Here is a 20,557-nt window from a genome sequence, read left to right as displayed (position 1 = left end):
TCAGATGAGGATGTAAATAGAATCTCCTCCAAACTGGCCACCCTCCAATCTTTTTCAAATGCATCCATGAGGTTGATCTCCTATGCAGTAGAAGGTACCTCATGGGTGGCAGGTTCAGGCATAGCCATCTGGAGACATGTTTGGATGTATTTATGTGATTTTGTGGAGCCCTTTAAGTCTTTGTTCATTAGTGTGACTTTTGTTGGATCTTCCTTGTTTGGCTCCAAGGTTAAAGACATGTTCACCATATGTGAACAAGAGGGAAAGACACTGTATGTCATGGGTGTTTGTTTTTCAAACCCAGAAAGACCTTTCTGTATGAATCAGCAAGGAGGTAGAAAAATGTGGTTTAGAAAATCCCAGGGTCCTTTTCAAGATTTGCTCAGAGATAGTTTCCCTGGGGGCAGAGGGAGGAACTTGAATGGAAGATGCTGTCCTTGTGGCAGAGGTGGCTCAAAGAACCAGGGCTTCAGGGATACCTTCTCAGATAACCCTATCAGCACTCCTTCAATGAAGTCTGACTGTTCTTCTCTGGCGGCAGTCAGGGGCTGATTGTCTTTGCTCTGAAGAGCCTGGCTATGTATTACAAAAGATTACCAGGTGCAGAGAATCATATCCAGAGATTATACTATACCATTTTTTCTAACCCGTCCCACCAATGTGAAGAAAATCCCCAATGTTCCACTCAGTCAGAGGGAAGCAGCACCTCTAGAAATAAAAAAGCTGCTAGAAAAACAGTCCTCCAAGATGTCCCCCTAGATCAGAGAGGATACTGAACTTATTCAAGATTCTTCTTAGTGTCATAAAAAGACAGGGGACTTGAGACCAATTTGGATGTCAGCAAATTAAATCAGTTCGTACAGTATTCAAAGTTTCAGATGGTCTTGATTCAGTCCATTTTGCCTCTTCTGCAAAAGGAAAATGGGATATGCTGGACAGATCTTCAGGATGCATACTATCACATCAAAATGAACAGGTGCTCCAGAAGATACCAGCGCTTCTGTCTGGGAGCCAGTCTTTACGAATTCAGAGCACTGCCCTTTGGTCTCACCAAAGTCCCCATGGTGTTCACCAAATGTATGGCAGTGGTAGCAGCTCACATGAGACTGCTGAGATTCTGAGTGTTTCCATACCTAGATGATTGCTTCCTAACTGCCCCAACCAGCCATTGATTTCTACAGGAAGGGGACTACTTACTCCAGTTGTGTGTTCATCTGAGAATCACTATCAACTACAACAAATCTCAGCTCACACCTATGCTGAGTCTGGAGTTCTTATGTGGTTGTCTGGACACAGTCAGTCAGATAGCCTCTCTACCCTCTACTTGAATACAGAAACTGAGGGTTCAAGTCAAGAAAGTGATTCAGAGTTCCTCTCTTATGGTCCAATTAATCTTTCAAGCCCTCAGATTAATGGCAGTAGCTATCACTCTCTTTCTTCTGGCCAAGTTTCATATCTGAATTCTTCAATGGACACCTTCTGTCCAGTGGTCCATTCTTTAACATGCATTAACTGCTCCAGTCAAGATTACTTAAGCATATAAAAAATATCTTCTTTGGTTGATTCAAACCAACCCTGAAAATACTGTCCATTTCTTCTTCCCATGCCCATGGTCACGGTGACCACAGATGCCTCCCAGTTGGGGTGGGGAGAGACTACTTGAGAATGACAGTCCAAGGTACATGGTCCCCTGAAGAGTCCAAGATGCATATCAATGTCCTGGAAATGAGAGCAGTCCTCCTAGCATTGCAGGCCTTTCAAGATGTTCTCCAGTCTGGGACTATTGCTATTCAGACGGGCAATATATCCATGGTCTGGTACACCAACAAACTGGGATAAACCCGTTCTTACCCACTTTGTTGAGATGCAATGAAAGTGTGGCAGTGGGTGATCTCTTCTGGTCACTTTTTCATAACAATGCACATCCTGGGGAAATCCAACATGATTGCAGACAAACTAAGCAGGTCCAGTATAATGCCTCATGAGAAGACTCTCCAAGCAAAGTGGTGGAGAGGATTTCTGTCAATGTGGCCAACTGTGCTGTGATCTATTTGCATCTCCCTTCAACCACAAATGCAGCAGGTTCTTTGCTCTGACCCCCCCAGAGGGGGAGTGACCAAGAGATACTCTAGTCCATGATTGGCCCTCCAGTCTTTATGCTTACATGCCGTTACCTATCAGACCTGAATTTCTACAGAAAGCGTTCTGGTTGAAGAGCACAGTTATCCTTGTTGCACCCTTCTGGGCATGTTATATTTGGTTCCCTTTTCTCTGGCCTCACCTTCTCTGAATTCCATGAACTTAGTTTATATTACTATATGTAATTCTTGTCTGACTTTTTATGCTTGCAAGACTAATAGGAAATGAAAAGAGAATTTGTAATCATCTATCTGAAATACAAAGGAAATTGGATAGTAATGCTCTCTGTAAGCATATAAGTGATTCTGATGACACTCATTACTTTATGTTTATGGTGCTACAATATATACCTTTTAAATTTAGAGGAGGTGATATAACAACAAAAACTGAATGTATGGAATATTATTGGATAAATGAATTAAGGACAGATAAAAGTCCTGGATTAAATGTTGTAAATAATGTTAAACCCATTTTGAAAATGAAACATTTTAGGTAGTTGATTGGTATTATAATTTTAACTATGTGATTGATTGATTGAATAATTGTATAACAATTTTTATAAGTATTTAAGTGAAGAGCTGTTGCACTGATGATTTTTATAACTTGAAAAAGCATTAGTGAAAGCTTGTTGGCTTGTTGTTCTTAATAAAAGTGTTCTATGTGGTTCTTTGAGCGGGTTTTTGTCGTAAGTTTCTCATACTTGTATCTGGTTCAGTTTTACCCACTGGAGCTTTTCTTTCTGTTGTACATTTATCAACATTAGTGGATATTAACTATATATTTGCTTCTGAACGATACCAATATCACAGTTCCTTGTTGGGCTATTGTCTTACTTAAAAGGACAATTAGGCCCTAAACACGATTTCTTTCCCAATGTATTTCTCTCCCTAGATAATGATGCCCCATGCTTGTATATATTTAAAAAATGTGACATAAAGACAGTTTTGCCCCCTTTAACATTTCTGTTCAGGACATTTTCTTCAGTGCTCACCTTGTTTGTGCATAATGAAATCTTGTGTAGTTTTAGGAATTTGTCTCCTTGTTCTCGAACAATTTCACTCATCATATACAGCAGTCTTCTCCCAAGGAAAGCAGACAGCAAAGTAGTTGTAGTTCATTATTTTGCTCCAAAGTCACAGCTTTTGGACTTGATACTGTCATAAAAGTAGCATTGTTTCCCTTGGGTTGCAAACCCATTACATTTTTTATACTCGATGATGAATAAACTGGATGACCACACAACTTCACTTATCACTTGTGCTTTGCAAGACAAGGCATGTGACACTGGCTGACTCTGGAAGAAAGAAAGGACAAAACTCTCCAAATATAATTTTTTTTAAATTCTGTTTTTCTGTTGCTACTTTATTTTTGTAAGAACTTTTCAGATGGGATGGCAAATTTAGGAAACAATGCATGAGTTGATGAAAATAGTAATAAATAAATAAAAAATTTTATTGAGGAGAGTCAAACTTGACAGTATTTTTTACTATCATTCTAAGTAAATGGGCCTGTGATCTGCCACGGCAAGCTAGAGTAGTGTAACCTAATCAGCCGTGCCCTCACATTGCATTGTGGGTAAAAAGTAGCTTTCCAAGAAAAAAGATCATGTCATTGTGTCTGCCCCTGTAAAGGCATTTCAAGGTTAGGAAAAAGAGTGCTGCTGGTAGGACTGGATTATGTAAATTAGGCACAGAGTGCAGGGTTTGACTCTGACCTCGGGTTACTGGCTAGACTTAAAATGACCCTTCAGGGCAGTTAACCTAGTGTTCACCTATGAACCCAGGTATGTAATATAACCGTATAAATGTTTTTCTTTTGCTTTAATAGCTGCTTTGTACATTGTCAGAATACCTTTTTATATGTAACCAAGGAGCTTTTTCCCCCTGGGCCTTCACTGAAAAGGGGTTTTAATTCCCAGTCAGACTTTTAAGGTAAACAAATGTAAATAAATAAATAGAACGAGAAAGAAATAACTTTGGTGTTAAAAATGTGACATTTGCTGACTTCACTAATAATGGGAATGTTGAAAGTGAGGGCGCAAATGGTTCTTCTAATTTATCTAAAACTGATAATTCCTTTCAGACCAATAAATCGGGTCGAGGAAGGAATGGCAGAAAGGGCAGAAATCGTTTCAAGGAATGAATATGTGAGTGCACAGGATGAATATGTAAGTGCACAGGATGAACGGACTTTATGTTTAATTAATTTGTCTAATTTGGCTATCAGTGATGTCATGAGGTCTGTGCTGCTTAGAGGCAGCAAATTTGTGCCTACTTATTTTCCCTCACTTGGTGATTTGTATGTGGAGTTGAAAATGTTTATCAGAAAATTGTATTTGAAAGTGTTATTTTCAAAATTATATTGTTAATACTGTGAATAGTTCATTTAGTGATAATAATCTTGAATGTGATGATGATGATGATGATGATGAATTACTGAATTTATCTATTTATGATTATGAGAATGCTGACTTTTATCTTGAAGATGAAAATATGGTTAATGTAGAAAATGTTGAAAATGTTGAAGGCTACTATACGGGATATGGGAGACTGTCACTTCCGTATTTAACTTCTGATAGCAAATTTACACCTAATATTAAGGTACCCATTATTGCCACCTTTTTTAAGGTTATATTTAAAGAAATGACACTATTAATGAAGAATTTTCATAAAAGTCAAAAACAATATAACTTGAATAAAAGTGAATGGATGGCCTTGAAAAATATGATAAAAATTAAAAGGGAATTCATTTTCAAGTGTGCAGATAAAGGTGGTAATTGGGTCATTTCACATAAATCTGATTATTGTGAAATGGTAAATGATTTGCTTAATAATGAGGCTGAATACAAATGTTTAGTTAAGGATCCTACTATAGAATTCAACACTGAGTTGTTAAACTTATTAGAAAGAGGGGAACGTCTTGGCTTTTTTAGCCATAGTGATGTTGGAAAATTGTTTATTAAGAAACCACTGACACCTATCTTTTATGCCTTACCTAAAGTGCACAAATGTTTAGAAAAACCTCCAGGTAGGCCAATAGTGTCAGGAATAGGCTCTTTTCTAAGTAATGTTAACATCTTTTTGGATTTTCATCTAAAAAAACATTTACAAAAAGTGACAGCACATATTTCTAATACTCAAGATCTAATAAATGAGCTTTCTCAAATTAAATGGTGTAATGACTACTATTGGGTGACCATAGATGTGAAGTCATTATATACTAACATCAATAGAAGATTGGGGACTGGAAGCGGTAATGGAAATGTTGGGTGATGGACCTAGAACTATGTTCTTGATTAAATTGTTGGAGTTTTGCCTTACCCATAATTATTTTTGCTTTAATAATGATTTTTTCCTGCAATTGAAAGGAACGGCTATGGGGGCTGCATTTGCGCCCTCATATGCCATTATATATATGGGATTTTTTGAAAAACAATATATATATATATATATATATCACACTTCTTTTTATAAAAAGAATGTAATAGTTTATAAGCGATTCATTGATGATCTTTTTTTGATATGTAGTGGTGATATTCTTGAATTTTTTGATTTCTTTGATAATTTGAATAATAATGATCATGGTTTAACCTTCTCTTTTGAACATAATAGGGAGAAGATTAATTTTTAGATATAACATTGTACCATAAAGAGGATTATATTGGCTATAGGCCGTTTAGGAAAGATACCTCGGTCAACATGTTTTTACATGCGAAGAGCATGCATCCTGGACACTTAGTGCGCTCATTACCGTTAGGTGAATTCAAAAGGATTTTTGACCACACTAGTGATGAAATTGAGAGGTATAGAGAACTGAACAATGTTGAGTTGAGGTTAGCTAAGAGGGGTTATAATAAGGATCATTTATTAATGAGCAAAAATAAAGTACTTGGTATTGTTAATTATAATGAATATCGAAATTTTGAAAATAACTTGGATAGACCAAATTCTACAGTATTTAAGAACATAGAAAATAAAAATGAGGAAAAATTATTTTTTGTTACCAAATTCTCCCCTTTATCTGATGAACTAATGAAGTTGGTGAGGAAATATTGGTATTTAATCAGTGAGGATGAAAATATAGGTCATCTGTTTCCTAAATACATAACTTTTTCTTATAAGAGGGGGAAGAATTTGAAGGAGTTATTAAATTATAACTTTTTGAAAGGAGATGAGAGACTGAGTCTTCCAGTAGGTACATATCCTTGTGGCCACTGCAGCCTCTGTGTGAAGGCCACTAATATAACTAGGATTAACGGTATTCCATTTTCTCCTAGATTTTACTTTAATTGTAGATTGGTAGGAGTAGTATACATCTTAGGCTGCTCATGTGTAGATATATGGTACATAGGACAAACTAAAAGGATGGTTCGAATTCGCATCCTGGAACATTTAAGAGATATTAAAAATAATAATGAAGTTAGCCCTGTGGCCAAACATTTTCTTGATAAACATGGTGGTTGCCCGAATAGTCTAAGATTTTGCATTTTGGGCAAGGCATTCTGTTTAGAAAGTGGGGGAATTTATATTCAAAAATTACTTGAATTAGAAACTAAAATGATTTTGAAGTATAATACCCTGAAGCCTTATGGATTGAATTTGGAGTTAAGCATTTAGCTTATTGAATTATTATGATTATTATATTATAATATTATTAATGTTATAGATGGAGTTTATATGTATATCCATTTAGTTATTTATTTAGTGGTATTGTATTGTATACTGTTTCTACTTTGAATATATTGCTTATGGCACTTTAAATAATGTGATCATCTCAGCATTTGATTAATTAATTAATTAATTAATTAACATCAAAAGCCTGTGTTAATTAGTATCACTTTATGTGTGTATATATACCTTTGATAACACACACTTTTTATGATCCTTTGAAGGCGAAAGGCCGAGGTACCAGATCTTTAATAAAGAACACTGGTAAAGTGCTTGGAATGTGTTTGTGAACTGTTGCTTTTTTCGAGTGTTTGTGGATACATAGGTACCAGTTCACAAGGTGGCGAGTACATCACACCCAAACAGTTTTAGACCCATAAGCCTAGAAATTCATGCAAAGTGTCATATCTGAACTTATACAAAATGATGCAAGAGAATTGTATCTGTTAGTTATATAGACATGTGGGTTCAACTCAATGAGAAAGGAGAACACTGACCCTTGTTTTAGGATTGAACCCAGGCCACCTGTACATTCTCTGCAGTTGCCACTGCCAATGGACCAAGACGTAGTATCTGGACTCTGGACAGTTTGGTACCTTGTTTCCCCCAAGAGCAGTTGTCTCTGATTTTAAATATGAAGACACCAATACAGGACGCCTGCTGCATGCCATTAATTGCATGTCTTTGAGGAGTGAAAGTTATGTCTGCATTCCTAGTGAAAAATTAAATGTCTTTAGCCTGGAGGTTAGACTCTGTGAGGCTGTGTCTTGCATCCCCACATTTATAATTCTTGCGAATATGATATCAAGGCACAGTTGAGATCTGGAAAGTATTTAGATTGGGGATCTGAGGATTCCATATTTACTGCTTGCAGATGATGTCCTTTAGACCATAAGTGACTAAAATCTCTTGTGCAATGTAACAGCTCATTGTTAGGTGTATCCTACTTTATGCCACTGAAGCCATCACCAGGAGAAAGAAGTTTAGACAAATTAATATTCCTTCTTCAGTTTAAACTGCTGACTTTTGGCACAGTCATGAAGCTAACATGAACATGTAACAATAGTGGCTTAACCTCTGAAGACAGTATAACTGCAAGGTTCCTGTTGATGATTCATGCATATGTTGCCTGTACAATTTCTTTACACATAAGTAGATCTTAGACAGACTGTTATATTTAAAATGTCTGGAAAAAGGTGGCCATTGATTCTTTCTATGAAGCAAACACCAGCTGTAATGCAGGTAACATTGGTCCTATTGCTGTTTTGGTCCTCTGCAAATCTTGCAGAGAAAATTAATCAAACTCACCTGTTCCTCTTTATCTTCAGTGGGTCTCTGTTATCTGAATCTCTTAATGACTTCCATTCTGCCTTAGTCACTGAAAGTGCTTCAGTTGAGATACAGGAGATCGTGCTTTGGAACATAAAAAATGGCTGTTATACCATACTTCTTACATCTCTCTGAGGCCTTTAGTTGTATTAGTTATAGGATCCATAGTGAAAGGTTCACTAACATGGTGGTTAGACTTAAGTTTTTACCCTGGTTTAAAGACTACCACAAAGGATGAATCCTGGCAGATAAACATAAAAAATGCCATCTCCACTTCAAGAACTAAATATTCTAGTCTCCACAAGGACAGTATTTGGGCCCTTACTTTTACCATTTTCACCAATCAAGTATACAGCTTAGTCTCTTACTTTACAGATAATGCTATTGAAGAAGTTCCTACATAACTTCACTATCACTGTTCCTACCTTTTAACTTTTCCCATTATCCTGTTGACAACTCCTTTTTATGCTTTCTTAGGGTCAATGACAAAATTTAACATTACATTGTGATACTTATATAGGTGTCTAATTGCTAGCATTGTATACAATTACCCAACAAGGGATTCCCAATACACTCTTTTTTTGTTTTTGTTTCCCTTTTGGACATAATTTTTCTGGCTTGGATCCCAGTGCCCTATGTCGATGCTGGGTTTGACAGCTTGTCTTCTACCCCCCAAGACTTCACACTGAAACTATGAGACACGAACAAACCAGCCCCCAAGACTTGCTCAGATATCACTGGGCCCGATCATGGATCCCAAGGGATTTGTGGGGGCTCATCTTTCTCTGCTTTCATCCTGTTTTTTTTCTTTAAGTGCCCTACTCACTTGCCTACCCCACCTGCCATGCTCGCCACTTAAGGGACCATCAGCAATGATCACCCTCCCACCTGGGATGAGCAGATCCATCTCTCCCTGATGCGCTACCAGCCACCTGAGCTGCTAATTGAATCCTGGTCGACTGGACTGTAATTAGTGCTTTATCTCTGTACACCACAGGAGTGGCTTGGGTCACCAATGTACTCATGACCTCATTTCTTTCTAGCTTATTTCCGTCTTATGAATTTTTCTAGCAGAATTTTTGCATATAATACATTTACATAGATTTTCCAGTGTAGTTTTGATTTGCACCTTCTGTATTATCAAATATGTGATATATTTACGTCTTATACACGCATATGGGTGGTGCAGCAGTAGCATTGTTGCCTCACAGCAAGAGATTCACTAGTTTGATTCTTGGCTGGGGTGCCTTCTGTGCAGAGTCTGCATGTCCTCCCTGCGTTCATGTGGGTTTCCTCTGGGTGCTCCAGTTCCTTCCCATGTTACAAAGACATGTGGCTGGAACATTTCTCCCTGGGCCTCCACTGAAAACTGGCTTTGTTCCAAGCTGGACTTTCCTGGTTAACAATTGTTAACTAAATAAAATATATATATTTGTGTGTATATGTATCAATCTATGTATATATATATATATATATATATATATATATATATATATATATATATATATATATATATATATATATATATCTTTACTGAATGTTTGCCATTATGCATTTTTACAAGTACTCAACAGTAGAAGGGCTCAGCCATCAAAATGTACTAAATAAAACATAAACAAATTTGTTTTAATCCGGTCTGTTAATCTACATTTATTCTGCTTCTGGCAAGCTGATTATCCTTGAGTAGGATATAGACTCTCTATAACTATATATTGTACTTTGCCACATATAAGGTTTTCCACATTCAACTCTCTGTTCTGTATTTTGTATTTATATTTGCCATTAAAAATCATATTGATTGTTAGATGGCAAGGATTAACGTCAAATGTCTGTAAAATATCCGACTAAATAAGCAAAATTATTTTTTATAATAAATTGTGAATGACAACTTGCTTACCCACAAAAACAGAACACCAATTAGTTTGAATTGAAAAAGTTTGGATAAAGAGCTCTACAGCATATTAGTGTTTGACTTCAAATGTTAAACTACTACTAAAGATTGCAATTCTTAATTCAAATAGTAATTTAAATGTTTAAACATTTCTACTAGACATAACATTTGTAGCTATACTAAGTTATGGTGTTTATAGTTTATTTAGTGATGTGTTTTGGCAGTCACCTTCTTTCCACATAGATTTTTAATGTACATAACTTCAAGAAGAAGGAACACCTATAAGAAAAACATAAATTATTTCCTCCCATGTGACTATTATATCACAGATTTGTGTGAGTGATCCATAGTATGGGTACAAGATACAGGTTATTTTGCAGTAATCATATCATTAAGCATTGGAGTGTTTTATGCCCTTACATTTATGAGATTTAGCATTAGGATCCCATAACACAATGTAGCTTTTAGATACTTTATGCGTAAGTAATGCAGAGCAGTTGCATAAAATAATGTTACTAAGCTCAATTTCAGCACATTCTTCTGTTTTCTTTATCTATAACTGTCTCGGCCTTGGAGAATTTCAGTAAACAAGGTTATTACAATAGACTACACAATGTCAGAGAGACTGAGAGGACAAAGAAAGGATTTCATTAAATACTCTTCTGCAGTCTGCTTTACACCCCGTGAGACATATTTCACATACACCCCGATACACACAGGGAGAGAGAAAGAGAAAGATACTTTTAGAAAGTGTGGATGTATTTGTGAGTTTTTGTATACGTGTGCATGCGGGTGTGTGTGTCTGCATGTGTACATGCTGTTTCCTTCATCAGATGTAATTTTATAGTGGGTCAATTTTTGGTCTGATTAGAGAATATTTATGTGTGTGTGTGTGTGTGTGTGTGTGTGTGTGTGTGTGTGTGTGTGTGTGGGCATATACCTATAAAGTTCTAGTTTACAAGTAGTCTTTGAGTATTATCACTTTCTTGGCATGGCATTGTCTGACTTCCTAACAGCTGTGATTTAGGCTGTCATGATGATTGCTATCCTGTCATAAACAATGAAAGAACTAGTAATAGCAAATTCCCAGTGCTCTTCAGTAGTTAAAATGCTTCTAGTAATACACCTCCAAATACAGGATACAGACGAAAGTAGTAAGCTATGAATGAGCTTTTCACATCTGCTATAGCAGGATATGATTCATATGACTTCTTGCTTTCTCTGTGGCAGTTTACATATCACTTAGCAGTATAATTCTTTTATGGTATCAAAACACGTATATGTAGCTAACAGTACCTTGTCCCCTAAAGAATAATGAAATATATAAATCTGCTCTTATATCAAAACCTTGTCTCCTAAAGAATAATGAAATATATAAATCTGCTCTTATATCAATAGCAAAGACTGAATAATATGTCCAGAAGTCAGCAGGCCTCAGATTTTTTCTGTTAATGTACTATAAAATAAATAAAATAAAATGCTTTATCCAGTCCTACATGTTGCAAATGAGGAAACTAAATTAATGTCCATGTAATCAAATAACTTGCTTCTTTAACAGTACAGTCAGGATATTACCCTCCATTGCCCCCAACTCCTTCCACCACAGTATTATCATCTCTATCAAAGACCAAAAACTTCACTTCCATGAGTGTAGACAACATACCTGGGTTATTCCTGGTAGTCACCCAACTGAACTCCTTAACCCATTTAATCTCAGTATCTCCCTTGATTATGTACCTGACACGGTGAACTTTCATACTAGTTGCACTACACAAGGAGGACCCACCACAGATCCAGGTAATGGCAGGCCTAAATGTCACACCAATATAATTTCTAAGGTCATAGAACATATCACAGCATATATCATAAATAATGATAGAGCCAGCCTTTAGTCCCTTGATCCCAACCAATTTGGTTTTGCTAAAAGTAGAGACCGTCTACTCAGTCAAATAATTTTCTCTGCTAGGGATCATAGAAGCCATTAATGTGGACCATGCTATGCATACTTCTTAGCTGGACCTAGCTATTGTCACCAATATAATTCCTCATGTAGTTACTATTGGTCAACTTACATAACCATTATGTCACATTTCCCTGGCTGACTGAAAAGACTCAGATAGTAAGAGTCACGGTTACCTGTTCTGCATTGAAGCATGTCATCAGTGCAGTTCCCCTAAACTCTGTTCTGCCCCCTCCAACTCTTCAGCATCTAGTTTTTTGATGTTTAGGCAAATGTTAATGGGCTACAGGTTCACTAAATTTGCAGATACCATCATACACATCCCTTAAGATTTGTACAATAAGGGCTCAATAAGTTTAAAGCCTGGTGCATAGACCATGGGCTTAAGCTTGATGCAAAAAAACATAGTGTATTTTTTTTTGATAAGCAAGAATTACCCAATTGTCAACCATAGTTAGAAAACCCTTCTACCCAACTCATCTAATTTCCAAAGCTATATTTTCCAGGAATAAGAAGGACATAATACCTTTCTACACCTCCCTCCCTCATCCTATTCATCATAGAATGCAATGTCCCCTTTGATATGTACCTGTCTAGGCATCTTGCCAACTTGAAAGGCTGCAAAGATTTCTGACCAAGAAAATTACTGGCTTAAACTCATTAAGCTATGCTGATAAACATAAAAACCCTTTCATTGTATTTTGCCTCACACAGGCTCCTTCATGGTGATCTGTGGCTGGACTTCTGAGCAATGAAAATACCACTCTGACTGAACTTCGGCATCTACACAAAACAAATAGCAGAACAAAAACCCACACCCTAGGCCTTAACCTTCACTGGCACATGAATGCAACATGTTTGTTGATCAATTCTTAAACCAATGAATCCATTGCTTACATAATAAGTTCCTTCTACTGATCAATCAGTGCATCACAATGGCTGTATTCAGAATTACCCTAGACAATTGGATCGGCAATCATAAATTCACCCTTGGGGTATGTAGCATGGCCCTCCTTTGTCAAGAAGCCTAACTCATACAGTTGTTCTTGTAACTAGTTGGCTAGGTTTCTCAGTGATCTTTTGGATGGCATACTTAGAATATACCTATGAAACTATGAATGTCTGGTCTGAATATGTTTGTTTCTTTTACTTATGCATGCTTTAAAACACATTAGCATAAATTCAGTGTCTGAGACAGTTATTAATAAGGTCTGATGTGTGCCTGGGTTAGTGATGTGTCAGTTCAAGCTATTAGTAGAATTCTAATCCAGTTTGTATTCCCTATAGTATAAGGGAAAGAGAAATAAAAACAGAATGTTACCTTAGCTATCTCATCAAGATCACTACGATGTAAACAAAGTAAACAGAATTATGGGTCGCCTACAAAAGACAAAAGGGAAATTTGGACGTGGTTGTATGAGTACTTTTCCCCCATATACCTAATGCTTCCAACTTAATATAACTAAGTTTGAGGTTGTAATATATCACAGTGGGTTATATCTTCTTACAGGAGATTCTGTCAGAAGTACATGTTGAGTAAGATCTAATGATTTTTTCTTTGGTGAACTTCCTTTTTTTTTTTATTTTCTTTTTTATTCACAACATATTTCTGATTTTCTCAATCTGTGTATGTTTCACATGAAATAGCGATTCATGGTTCAGATTATTAATACACAACAATCCATGCTAGAAGCATCTACCCCTTTTCCTTCCCTGACCTAGGCTGATCATTATCAATATGTACTTATCCAATATGTATGTGTGTGCGTGCATTTATATATATATATATATATATATATATATATATATATATATATATATATATTTGTGTGTGTGTCTGTGTGTGTGTGTGTGTGAGACTCCATGACCACCCAGCATAAGAAATCTCTCATGTCAGTCCAATGTATGCTTGCATTCTGTCACTATTTTCATACTGTTACATCTTCAGGGAGGTTGTTTTGATAATTTCCCATCTTTTCCATTAAAAGAATACTTCCTCAGTATCTTACTAAGCCTTCTAGTGTTTTTCTCTAACTTGTGCTTCTTCTTCTCATATATGTCTAGCATTACAAGAAAGTGCCTACATAGGCTATGTGGAATCCCTAGAACTACTATTACATTGCCGTTTCTTTCTTCAATTACATAGATAAGTGAACTTTATAGTTGCCTTAATTCCAAAAGACTTGCTGTTGGAGTAAGTGACATACTCTGGTGTAAGCCTGCTTTATAAATAAGCCTTATATTGGAGTAAATCAGTTACACTGAGGGCATGTCTTTTGGAATCTGACCCAGTCTTTATGTGTCTTGCACATAATGCATCATTTTTGCTACACTTTTCTCTGCAGCATTTATTCTATGTCCAATGAAAATGAGGTCTCCAGAGCTGCACAAACTACTCCAGATAGGCTCTAATCAGTTATCTATTCAGAGGGAAATAACTTTGTTTGTATTGTTAGTCTCTGTTCTGAATACCTTACCTTCCTTGTTGTTCCATTCTGCATTTGTTGATCAGATATAAGTAATCCCAAATTCGTTCCTACTTTCCTTGTTGGTACTACTTTCCATTCATGGATTATTGTTTCTAAGATGAACTATTTAGCATGTTTTGCAAGGAATATAGTATTTCATGTTTTAGATCATTCCGACAGTCTTACCAACTCTCTCCTTTCATCCATTCTCTGACTTCTCGAGTATCAGTTCAGTTGTAAATATGTCATCTGCTTAAAGACATAACTTTTCCTTCTAGACTTTATGTACTGGCACTTATATGGGCACTTTAAGGTACCTACCACACAGTGCTGACACCTGTTAAATTCCATTCATAAGCAGACTTACATTGGAATGGATTTTGTTATAGGTTCATAGGTTTATATGTTAGTGCTAGGCCAGCTGCCTTTGTGGAGTTGCCAGTGTCTCTTGTTGAGAATCAAGCCCTGTACCTTTTGCCTGTTAGGTAAACACCATAACCATTATGCCATATCCTAACCCCCATTATGATTGTTTGTGTCCTTTTATCTAACCATGGTTTTACACATAACATCCATTTTATCAGCCACTCCATGGCTGTCTAATTTATTCACCATCTCTTTCTATGATACTGTGTCAAACATCTTGAAATCAAAGAAGGGCATCTCTACAGTTAGCTTTTTTTACTACCTGCATCAGCTAAAACACTGTTAGATTCTTACACAGTTAAATATTCACCCTGAAAAATTTCTACAATTCATACAGGAATATCCCTAAACATCAGGTAGGCAATCTACAAAAGTCAAAATTTCTTAAACCCATTTAAAGCTAATAAATAAATGTGTACAGTGCAAATGAAGAAAGAATAAGCTTAGTTAACCTGTTTATTACATATAATGTATTATCAAACTCCAGAAATACTAATAAAAATAACATTTTACAAGAAGATGGTAACAAAAAGCAATACGCAAGTTTCTATAATTAATATATTTTTCTTAGGGATGCTTTCCAGGATCTGTATTTTTCATTCTTTTTAGAATTATTTGCAGACTTTAAAATGAAGCATCCCTGTAGTCTTGGAAGGCTGCTAGAAGTGTGGTGGTTAAGTGAAATCCTTTACTCCATGCTTTTTTTTTTCAAAGATCTTCTTCTTCTTTCGGCTTTTCCTGGTTAGGGGTCGTCACAGCGGATCACCTGTCCGCTCATGATTGGCAGTGGAGTTTTACAGTGTCGAGTTGCCAGCCCAGCGCCCAACCTTCCACAGAAGGCACACACACACACATGCACTCACACCTAGGGCCAATTTAGAGTGTCCAGTCCACCTACAGCATGTCTTTGGGACATGGGAGGAAACCGGAGCACCCTGAGGAAACCCATGCGACCACAGGGAGGACATGCAGACTCCACACAGAAGGCACCCCAGCCAAGGATCGAACCAGGGAACCTCATGCTGTGAGGCGACAATGCTAACCGCTGCACCACCATGATAAAGATGTTTAATTATGAGTTTCTGTTAAAGAAAGCTAAGTAATCGATACAGTGTCATTGGTGCAACTGTATTCTTCTCCTTTGTGAAGAAAGGAAAAATGCAATATAGTGCATTCACCAATTCATCTTAACTTGACTTTGCAGTGGCTGCATTTGGTGAAGAAATGGCTAAGGCTAGGAAAAGAAAATGGAAGCCAGACCCTCTTTATGTTCTTCAGTCCAAGGATATATTAAGTAAAATTGATGACAAGTTTGATCTTTATGGTAATTCATCTGAAGAAAGACTTAAAGGAATGTAAATAGCATAAATCACTCCATCAGATTCAGTGCAAGAGTTACAGCATGATTTCAGGGAATCCAAAACATTAAGTTATAAATACACAAATAAAGTTGGATGCACTTGAAACACATGTACCTGAAAATGGAAGATCCTGCATGCAGAAATAATTTGTGTTTAGTTGGCATTCCTCAGCAAGAGGAAGCTAGTTATGCCTTTGGATTCTGCAGGGGTTTATTGGCATGTTGTATGGCCTTATTCGTGGAAGAGCTGGAGATGAAGGGGGCACACAGAGTTTTTCCCCTAACATCAATTGCTTTTAAAATGTCAAGGCTGACATATATGCTTTAAAGAAATAAATATGTCTCTCCCATAATCACTTTGGAAAAGTTTTATATAAGAAAACCCTGATTTCTTGTGATCACGATAACAGAGTGAAGATCAAATGTAAGATAAGAAGATTCTGCTGGTTCCACATGATATCCTTTAAACTATTATATTCAGCATTTTTTAAATATTTTTCTAACTGATATAAAAACATTTATTGAGTTGGTTTGCATCAAGAACATAGTGAAAGACTGGATTTTTATATGAGAGAGCCAGGATTTTATATTAAACACTGAATTCAACAGAACTCTGGGACATGAATGAAATAGATGGATGCCATCACAATTTCTGGTATTTTAGAACATATTATCTAAATGAGAGAAGACACAATTTGTGGGATACTAATAAGAGTAATTCAATCTCTGTTTTTTTTAGATAATTATGATTATAATAGTGGTGGCACAATACTGGGTCAATATAGAAGTTTATGGGAAAAATAGTCAACTCCTCCCTGGCTAGATCCGACCACAAACTCATCACCTTGGAAATTCACATCCCTCCGACCTCCCCCACAAAGGTAACCACCATGAAAAACTTCTCCAAAGCTAACTGTGGAGTCCTAAAAACAGAGTCGGCTAACTTCATGGCACCCATGCAAATGAATAATAGTTGCATGACTGCTGAATCATAGACCGATGCACTGCACAAACACATATACAAATGCATTTGCCATACCCAATAGAACCAAGATGCTCTCCTCCAAAAAAGGAAGCCAATCTGGTGGTCCCCTGTCATAAACAAACTCTACAACAGAAGGAGGAAACTGATGTGGAATAAAGTGAAGTCTCAAGACTGGAAAAAAACCCTTATCAGCCTCAACAAAAAGTTGAGATCCCTCATCAAATTCTCTAAAGCTAGCTATGAAAACAGAATTGCAGCAGATAGTAAAGACAACCACAAGGCCTTCTATAGTTATGTAAAGAATCTCCATGGCAATACCCAGATATCCTCTGAGATACTGCACAATGATACCGCCTATAATGAGCCAACAGATATTGCCAATCTACTGGCTGACATATTCAGTGCCAACTTTACCCCTCTCACCCCCCCAAAGCACCAGTCACAATACCAGTAGATTGCAGGGCACCCAGTATTACTGCTGCACAGGTTAAGACAGCACTGTCCAAGGCCAGGAATACAGCTTTTATGGGAGCTGACAATATCACTGGCTGTGTTCTACATGAACTACAGAGTGAACTGGCACCTCACCTGTGTGCTCTGTTCAATCACAGCCAGGGAAAATGCCAAAAAATGAGTTGTCATCCCCTTTGGGAAAAACTCGGTTCCCATGAATTACCACATTGATGGTAGTCCACTGAACACAGAAGGCGTTATAAGAGATCTGGGAAGACAGGTTGACAGCAACCTCTCTTTTGACCCCCACATTGCCACTGTGGTCAGAAAGTCCTTCTATGTGGCATATCTCATTACTAAGGGTGTTGAATCCAGGAAGAAAGAGGTCATTGTCTCCCTCTACTCTTCCCTCATTAGGCCAATCATTGAGTACAATGCCCCATTTGGCATGTACCTCACTAAACAACTGCAACAACTGGAGAGGCCGCAAAAGTACCTCACAAAGAAGATCCTAGGCCTTAAACATTTGTCCTATATGGACAGACTCAAAAAAACTCCAACTATTCTCTGTCTCATATCACCTTCTTAGAGGCAATCTCTGCTTGACTTACAAAGCCATGTCTGACCCAGCTCTGTTAGAAATCCTAGATCTAAAGAAACCCCAATCCCTCTGTACCACACGCTCCAGAGACCTTATCCTCATTACTACAATCAACAGAACATGCTGGAGGGACAGGTTCATAACCCGGAGACTGCCCATGCTATGGAATAGACTTCCCATGCATGTCAAGCAGAGCACCTCACTGTTCCTATTCAAGAGAAATCTTAATGAGTGGATGGGAAATAGAAAATTCACCCCAGGGATCATGCCAGTGGCTTTACTCAACAGAGGCATTGGGAACTAAGGTTGGGTGGCACGATGCCAGGGTAATCCTATGGGCTAGGCTTGTAAAGGCTCCAGGGTCATTAGCCTAGTACACACCTATGAACCTATGAACACCTATGAACATGGCAATAAAGATAGAAGTCAGTGTAAGTGACAAGCTTGCATTCATTCTTGGTTATTACCCTGGATATCAGAATGTTTACCTTAGTAATAGTAGAGGAACTGATCCAATGTTGACTAGTGATCACATCCAAATTCCATCTTTTTATTATGGTATTTAGATGACATAGACTCAGTGCTGACTGTGAATGGCTGCTATAATCCAGATGATTGCAGCTGGACCAGTAGAAGTGAATGACTGCCACTATATGAATAGACTTGTGGGTCTGTTCTTTTGAGAAGTATGTATAGCTCCTTGGTGACTACCATTGTATTATTTGGAGAGACCAGTTATTTAATGATGCCCTACACTTACCACCTTAAAAAACTCTAGCTATACTCTGTCACATATTGTCTACTCAGAGGCGATCTCTGCTTAACATACAAGGCCATGTCAAACCCAGAGCTGTTGGACATGCTACACTTAAAGAAATCCCAGTCCCTCAGAGCCACATGTTCCAGGGATATAAACTTTGTCATCACAATAAACAAAACATGCTGGAGGGATAAGTTCCTGACCCAGAGACTCCACAGACTCTGGAATAGACTGCCCATACATGTCAAGCAGAGTGCCTCTTTGGCCCTCTTCAAAAGGAACTTTGACGATTGGATGGGAGAAAGGAAATTCACCCCGGAGATCACGTCAGTCGCCCTGCTAGACAGAGGTCCAGGGAAGTAAATAGTGTGGGAAGAAATAGCCAGGGAATTGTTATGGCTAGGCTTGTATAGGCCCAAGGGCTGAGAGTCTAGTACCAACCTATGAACCTATGAACTTCTGGTCGATATTATCAGTAGCTGTATCAATTTTACATTAAAGAGGTTAACCTATATCTTGGAAGGAGGACAAATTATTTTTCCTAACAGGATTCAAAAGCAACATTGTGGGGGCATTTAGATTTTTATTTTGTATTTTTGGTCTTTTTCTGCACATAGTTTATTTATTCATTTTACGTGGCTGGGTTGGGCCTTGGGCAGAGAGTTGGGATGTCTATATTTAGGGATTTTTGCATTTTTTAAGTTTTTGTGAAGAAGAATGAATTTGTCTGTGTGCATGGAACTAAAATATGCAAACGCTTTTTATTTTATTTCTCAGATATGTATGGGATTTTCTATAATTATAGCAGTTATGTTTTATTTCGTTAAGGTTTTATTCTATTTTCCCAGATATCCTTATACTGAAGGATTTTCCAATTATGAATTATTTGAAAATTGATAGCAGGGGACAGTAATGACTTGAGACCATGGAGTGAAAGAATTCAGGTACATTACCTGCATTCTGGACATTTTTGTCACTTACTGAATGCTTTGCTTGAGGTGGATGCAACCTAAATAATGCATCTCTCATAAAAGCTGTTTGGTGAGGATACATTGAAAAAGGTTAATTTCACTAATTTAGTGTTCACTATCTACTGTTCTTGTTCTTTATTATTTATTTTTGTTTTGCTATTTTTTTGTCAAAGTTTGAAATATTGAATTCATAACTGACATCTCTTTCCCTGGAAATATTGGGTGGAGACACATTGAAAGATATTTGCAACCTTAATGCTCTCTGTAACATTCTGGTCTTACTGGTTCCCATTTCAACGAGCTTTGGATCAGAGCTTAATGCATTTGTTATTGTAGCTCTCTCCTCAGAGTTTGGGTTGAAGAAGTTGAATGGGATTACTTTTGTGGAACAGAAGAAATAGTACTTAAGGACCATGTGCATAGTTGTAGTGGGTGATGTTTTCTTTATTTATATTGAGCGGCAATGGGCTAGTCAAACAGTTAAAAGCTCTAAGGTGAGCATTCAAAGATGGCCGCCATTCTGTAGACACTGCATATCTACAGCTCT

The sequence above is a fragment of the Protopterus annectens genome, chromosome 1.part2 (genome assembly GCF_019279795.1).
Source record: "Protopterus annectens isolate FY-2018-M chromosome 1.part2, PAN1.0, whole genome shotgun sequence".
Taxonomy (NCBI): Eukaryota; Metazoa; Chordata; order Ceratodontiformes; family Protopteridae; genus Protopterus; species Protopterus annectens.
This window is presented reverse-complemented; position numbering follows the sequence as displayed.